The sequence below is a fragment of the Salvia splendens genome, chromosome 15 (assembly GCF_004379255.2).
Source record: "Salvia splendens isolate huo1 chromosome 15, SspV2, whole genome shotgun sequence".
Lineage (NCBI taxonomy): Eukaryota > Viridiplantae > Streptophyta > Magnoliopsida > Lamiales > Lamiaceae > Salvia > Salvia splendens.
The window spans coordinates 24,466,214-24,474,028 of record NC_056046.1 but is presented as its reverse complement, the minus strand read 5'-3'; the positions used below and the strand labels follow the sequence as shown (position 1 = coordinate 24,474,028).

Below are 7,815 nucleotides of genomic sequence, written 5' to 3'. Positions count from 1 at the left end.
TTATGTTGAGATAAAGTACTAATAGTAGTACGTAGTATTGGGATTAGTTTAAAAAATAACTAATTTTAAAGTTACAATATACTGCCACGTGGCACTTTAAAGTTACAATATAGTGTCACGTGGCACGTAAGATGCAATAATGTAAATACAAATATGCAATATATATTTGTGGAAGTTGGAGATGGATTTACGCAGATTGTATTTTGCTTATAGACAGATTGCATTTTTTATTGTTGAGTTTTACATTATATATATAGATGAATTGCATTTATATATAGTTTATTTTGCATTATAGACAATTTATATTTCAATTGCAAAACCAATATAAAATGCAATCTGCTTATAACTAAAATGCAATCTGCATAAATCCATCTACAACCTCCATAAATGTATATTGCATGTTTGTGTTTATAACGTTGCACGTTGCGTGCCACGTGGCAGCACAAAGTTGAAAATACGATGTGACTCTAATTAAGGATGCGCCATAGTACTCCCCAGTAGTACTTAAATAAAAGAAAAAGGGAGAACGAGATGTCCCAAAATGATGCTACATAGGTAGGCATGCACAAGGGTCGTAAACCGCCGGTTCCGGGCCCGAACCGGCGGTTCAAGGGTCGAGAAAATGCCGAACCTGAACCCGCCCGCCTAGCTCCCGGCGGTTCCGGTTCAGGTTCAAAAAACCGGCGGGTTACGCGGCGGTTCAAAACCGCCGGTTTTCGGCTTGAACCGCCGGTTCCGGGCCGGTTCGGCGGTTCGACGAATTTTTTTTTTTTTTTTTTTGCATTTTTCAAATTTTCAATTTTAATCAAATTAATTTACACTTTTCAAGTTTGTTTTTGTATGCAATGTGAGTAAATAAAATTGAAAAAAATACGGCTAAAGTTGCAATTTTATTGAAATTGCATGTTTACAAATTACACGTGACAAGTTACAACAATTACAAATTGAAAACATATGGCGGTCTTGAAGTCTTAAACAAAATTTAAATACACGTGACAAGAAATGACGTTGAAGTTCTTAAACGTATAAGTGTATTATATATATACTCTTAACCGGCGAAGAAGATCTTTCTACATAACTAAATTAAGGACACCTTTAGCAATTCAACTTTAAATGTTGAGTTTCGTCTAACAATCAACAATTATAGTAGAATTGTCAAAAGTTTCCCTCATTTAGCCGTATAGAGAAATATACTTCATCGACTAGAGTATATACAAATACAATTATGTAATTGTATTTGCATATTTTTAAAGTAGGAATTAATGGGAAAAAAAAGAAATAAAAGAAAAAGGACTTGAGCTCAACTTAAATTAAAAAATTTAAGTTGAGGTGTCTACGTATCCCAATTGCTCATTTGCATTAGGGAATCAAAGTCCACGTAGTTCTCTTACCTTACTTACCTATTTGGCTTGGCCGGCGACGGTTGACGGTTGGCCTAATCTTCATCCCCGGTGAATTCATCTTGTGATCCCTCTTGACGATCATTCCAATCATTTTCTTGTTCTCGGACGTCAGCTTTGGCCCAATCATCAAGTAACATCACGGCTTCCATATTTTTCGCCGAGAGCTTACTTCGTGATTCATCCAAAACGTGCGAGCCAACACTAAAAGCGGACTCGACGGCGACGGTGGAAGCCGGAACAGAAAAAATCTCCTTGGCCATTGAAGCAAGGATGGGAAAATCTTTGTCGTGGGTTCCCCACCAATCGAGGACGTCGATTTGGGCGGGAGGAGTAGGACCTTCATCACCAAAGGAAAAGAGTGATTCAAAATATAAATCTAATTCACTGACCATACCTGAGGACCTTCCGCCGGTGCTGTAGTTGTATAGGTCGGCTAGTTGGGATTGCGCGTCGGGGTCATCATAATCGGCTTGAAATGCAAAGCCATAGTTATGTTGTGGAGGAGGTGGTCTTCTGACTTGGTGAGTGGTGTTATACTTGGTTTCATATTCGGTGTAGAGAGAGCGCAAGTTATACTCGAGGTTTTGTTGCACAACTGACCGGTCCGGGAGGTTTATTTGAAAGGTTTCTGAGAGGTCGACTCCAAATTTGTCACTGGTATCCGATTTGATTGCTTGAAGGGGACCAAGATCAATTGAACTCAAATTGTTATAATAAAAATCTAAAATTCTAGAGGTACCTGCTAATTTCCATTTTGGATCCAATACCTTTGCAATCAAAAACACGTTAGGAATCTCACTGAAATACTTGAGCCATTTTTCAATCATATAATACAAAACGCACATTAACTCGGGAGAAGAGGAAGCATTTTTCATTGCAGTTTTAAAACCAAGGGATATGTACATGCAATGCTCCAAAACACGAACAGCAGTGCAATAATAAACACCCGACAATTCAACAGTAGCATTTTTGAAATATTTGAACAATTTAAATAAAGCCAAACTGTTATCCCAACAACTATGCGAAAGATATAAATCACGGTAGGGGTTAGTTCTATAAAAATCACATAAAGCATCTTTATGTGTCAAGGTAGAATTCAGACAATCATATGTCGAATTCCATCTATGAGACACATCCATAGTAAAATTCGTGTACCTGACATTCTTTTGATGGCAATATTTCTTCCATGCTTTGCCAATACCTGACTTTTGATGGATTAATCTAACTGCATTTCTAATAGGAGAGACATGCTTTTGCCATAATTCAAGCGCATCATGTACACATAAATTTAAAATATGGCAAATGCATCTTTGATGAAAATACTTACCTCCAATTACCGGTGTACAAGCCGCAATCAAATCGGCAATACTTGCGGTGTTGGCAGTTGCATTATCAAAACCAATAGAAAATATCTTGTTGCATAACTGAAACTCATTCAACACTTGTATAATCAAAGAAGCAATTTCGGGTGCAGTGTGTGGACTTTCAAATTCTCTAAAACCAATTAAACGCTTGTTCAAAGTCCAACTGTTGTCCACAAAGTGAACCGTAATACCCATGTATGAATGACGGTTAAAACAATCCGTCCAAACATCTGAGCAAATGTTCACCCTGTGGCCCATGTTAACTAAATAACGTGATAATTCTACCTTTTTCTCCAAGCACTGCCGAACGGTAGATCGTTGCACGGTCATTCGACCTATTCTTTTGATTGCTACATTCAACCCACTTTGCATAGTAACCTCAAAACTTTTGTCATCAAAAACATTAAAGGGCATATGCTTCATAGCCGCCCATCTAGTCATTGTATCATCAAAATTCTTTTTATCATATTTAAATAGAGGCGCACCTGACGAACCCGAGCCGGCGGGTTGGAAGTTTAGTTGGCTTTGGGTAGAGGCAGTGCCGCATTCTACCGGATGCTTTGCCACTAAATGGCGACGGAGGGTGCCATATCCACCACCGGCGGACCATTTGCACACTTTATCGCAATAGTTGCAGTAAACATGAAAGTCCGAAGTCTCTTCTTGAGAGTTCGGATCGTGAGAACTTGGAATCACCACCGCCACCTTCTTGTAGTGTTTGATAAAAATGTCCGATTTCAAAGCTTTTGCCGTGTTAGTGGGTGCAGGGGGAGGCATCTCCTCATTTCCGCCGGTGCTAGAAGGAATACGAGAATGCGATCTATCCTCGTTGTTGTCCGAGTCCGACGATATAGTAACGTCGAACTCCTCATCTTGTTGGGAACGACCTCCCCTACCCCCACCTTGTTGCATTTCAGCAAGTAGCATGGCGGTCCTATGATTTTTTTCCATCTACAAATATTATGTAAGTAGAAGTTAAAAGTATGAACGCAAAAAAAAAAAAAATTAATGAAATTTTGTGCATGTGAATTGGAAAACAAATTTTTCATTACTTACTTGCATGCGTTCGGCTGCCAATCGGGAAACCTCTTCCATAACATCTCGACGACTAGTCGTCGAGATTTTGAGGGACGCGTAGTGCTTTGATCTTGGGCTATTCCCTTGCCCCGATCACCACGTCCCGATCCACCACGAGAAGAAGACATATTGAATATATTGATAAATGAAAAGTAATATTGACTTGGAATGAAATATGTATAAAGTATAAAAGAAGTGGTAAATTATGAGCACAACAAATATAGTAGTGAGCAGAAAGTGTAGAATTAAACTTGCGCAATTAGAGAGAATGAGGAAAGAATAGAGAAATGGAGATTGAGAATGAAATCCTTGTTAACACAAGAATGGGGTAAGGAAATATGAAGGAGAAGTGGGGTATTTATAGGAGTAAAATTGGAAGAAATAAAAAAAAAAAATTCAAATTTCAAATTTTCGGCCGAACCGCCGGTTTACCGCCTGAACCGGCGGTTCAACCACAAAACCGACGGTTTTTCCACAAAACCGGCGGGTTGGTCCACGGTTTTCCGACACAAACTGCCGGTTTCTGACCTCACCTAGCCCCTACGCCTAAAAAGCTTCCGGAACCGGCGGAAACCGGTCGGAACCGCCGGTTCAAACCGGCGGTTTTCGCCCAAAACCGGCGAACCGCCGGTTCATACCAATCCCTACTTTGAACCCCTACGAACCCTATGCCGTTCGACCCTTTGAACCGGCGGTTCGAACCGCCGGTTTTGAACCGCCGGTTCAGGTTCAATATATTGCCGAACCTGAACCGGCCCTTCCGACCCTGCGACCCTTCTGCCGGTTCAACCCGCCGGTTCCGGGCCCGGTTCATGAACCGGCGGTTCCGAACCGCCGGTTAACCGCCGGGCCGGGTCGGTTTGTGCATGCCTACTACATAGGTATGTTCACTTTTCTATTTGATAAATCTTGAGAAATGAAATCAGAGCCTAATAATTCTTGTGTTGTGGCCCACATAAATCAAAATCAACCAGTGTATTAACTATGTCCCACTAGGAATTATATTTGGTCTGGCACATATTTTAAGAAAAGTAAAAAATACGGAATAATAAGTTAGAAAAGTTAGTGGAACATGACCCTCATTTTTTTATATTGGTTTTATAATAAAATATGAGTGTATTGAGTTAGTGAAATATGAACCTACTTATCATTTTTGGTAAAAATAAAATATGAATCTTATTATGAGATGAACCAAAATTATAAAATGTTATTCTTTTACTTATAAACTTTTGATAAGTATCATTTTCTAGGTCAAGGAAGGTAATTATTGGGCTATAGAATGTATTTTCGCATGAAAGGTCGGAAAAGACCAAATCTTCAGTCCCAAACTACTATTTTATTGTAAACCTACATCATCAAAAGGTAAGGGTACAGTTATAAAGTCACTCCAAATCTATATACAAACTCTAATACAGATAGCAAAAACCACAAATTTTGAAAGAAATGATATTTGCTCTAATTAGCATGAATAGTGCGGGTCCAAGGCTCCGTAGAAATGAACTCTTGGGAAACAAACACCATGAAATGCCTAGAAATGAACTCATAATCTCAGGGCGTGTTCACTTTGGCATAATTCCAATTCGGCGAAATCGAAGATTTGAATTCCTCCCGGTTTTGAAGCAGATTTGGGAGTATATATATGGAATGACTGTTTTGTTCATCTTGCAAGAATTGAGCTCAATTATTTAACAAACAGTAGAGAACGGTCATATGTTTGACCTAAATGTATTTGTTAAATGACGAAATTACCCCCAATCCCCAATTTCCCCCCAATTTCACCCGGGAAGCAAATTTCTTTGATTTTCCCCCAAAAATTCAGCGTGAATCATGTATTTCGGTTCAACTACCTTGCCATTTAATGGCGACGAGGCAAAGTGAACACTTCATAATTTTCTCTTCGAAGTGTGAATATCCAGGTATGACATTGAATCGCCTCTTTGAGGGCTAATACAAATTATTGAACTCTGTGGTGTCCATTATAAAGTGGTTGATCACAGTTTATTTATGTAGTTGTTGTCATCAATGTCTCAAGTAATTCGCAATGGGATATTGTATCTGAACTCAGGGCTATTGTATCCTTCTTCGTCTAGTTTCGGAACTCAGGGCTATTGTATCCTTCTTCGGCAGCTCTGCACATGGTTAGTATCCTTCTTCGTCTAGTTTCAGAACTCAGGGCTATTGTATCTGGAACTAACGGTCCATCTTCCTCAAAATAGGGATCTCTGAGGCAGAAGTACCGAAAGGGCGACCGGAGTCGGCGTTTGTGGAATGCCCGGGAAGAAGAGGTATTGGCTGCTTCTTTATTGGAACTTACTGCACGTGGATGGAAATCGGACAATGGTTTCAGGACCGGCTATCTCCAACGCATCGAAGACGACCTTCGTAAGGAATTTCCCAATACCTACCTGAAGGGTACGCCCCATGTTGTCTCGAAGATCTCTGCTTGGAAGGCCAACTTCAATAGTCTCCGGAACATGCTTCCAAGGACTGGCGTAGGCTTCAATCCAGACGGCACCCATAAGATCGACTGCAGTGACGAGCAATGGGAATAGATTGTGGCTGTAAGTGTTATCTATTCAATCATGGTTTTGATTTGTATTTCATGCGCATTTGATATATGTTATGGTTGTCGTTTGTGGGTGGTCTTGAGTTGTTGAGAAATTCATCATGCCCATTTTAGCTTTGAGTTATTCATTATTTGTTGCCAACTGCCTTCCAAACCTGCCCAGTGTGTACATATGTTGTAAGCTGATAAGAATGCCAAGTTTATGCGCCACAAATCATGGCCGTTGTATGATGTTTGGACTCAAATATTTGGCAGAGATCGCTCTACTGGTGCTGTTAGTGAAGACATTGCTGATGGCGCAAATGCAGTGAGGACGGAGAATGCAGCTCGGTAAGATCATCCCAATGATGATCCATCGAACGACTACGTTGTCAACCTTGACGATTTGTTTGATGAACCGATGAACCCCACTTTCAGTCCAACTCCGGAAAGCCACCACTCTGAAAGCACGGAACAGAGTGAGCAACATGAGCAACCTCCACCAAAGACACCGAAAGAGCGGAAAGCTGTTTCGACTGATGTCATGCTGCTGGAGTTCCTAGATCATATGCACTCTGGGACAAACAAAAGACTTGATGTCATCTCTTCCAGAATTGAATATGCGTTTGATTTGGGGCAAGCAAGGCAAGCTATACATCGCAAACTTGGTAGTGTTGTGGGTATCACAAGCGAGCAGAGGTATGAGTTGTGTGACATACTTGCTGACAAGCCTCAACGTCTTGAAGTTTTCATTGGTATGGACAATGATGCGAAACCGAGGTACGTGCTCAGGTTTATGGGGCAGAACCCAAAGGCACCCTGAATGTGGTCGGCATGTGCGTGCTTCTCTTTTGACTGTGGTGGCAGTATTAGTTGATGGTCGACATCTACACCATATGCTCTTAGCTCCTTTATTCCCTATCTTGTATAGTTTGGGTAATGTTTGAAAACTTTGTGTCTTATTTGGTATTTTGTAGACCTAATTATGAACTTCATGTGTGTTAGTTCGGCCAAATATGGACACAGTCATATTTGGTGAATTAACATCAACAACATATTGCTAGCTTTTGATATATATGATATGATATTTTATAGTTTATCGTTTTATATGTTGGCTAGAAAGATGAGATGCATAGTGGAAACACACTTGAAAACATGACACATAATTATACGATACGACATATACTACATTGTTTGCCGATTGCATTAAAATCAAAAGTGCGATGTCCGGTGCTAGATCAACAAAACAACATTTGAATTTTAGGATATGGACTCGCACGCGTCGGAGTGATACTACCAATCGACTCACTTTGGACCTCGGGGTGCCTTCGATGCGGGTGAAGATGAAGCACATGAGCTAACACCTGGACTATAGCGAGATGGACGAGGGGGATCCATGGGATATAGCTTCGACAGTTGCTTGTTT

The 7,815-nt window shown here is 40.4% G+C and overlaps 1 long non-coding RNA gene across 1 annotated transcript; it reads left to right on the top strand.

Annotated features, from left to right (window-relative positions):
• Positions 1–5,638: 5,638 nt before the first annotated feature.
• On the top strand, positions 5,639–7,488 carry LOC121767907. Its single transcript, XR_006043237.1, has 4 exons — positions 5,639–5,760; positions 5,855–5,982; positions 6,061–6,405; positions 6,666–7,488. It is a non-coding gene; the product is annotated as an uncharacterized LOC121767907 (long non-coding RNA).
• The last annotated feature ends 327 nt before the right edge of the window (positions 7,489–7,815 follow it).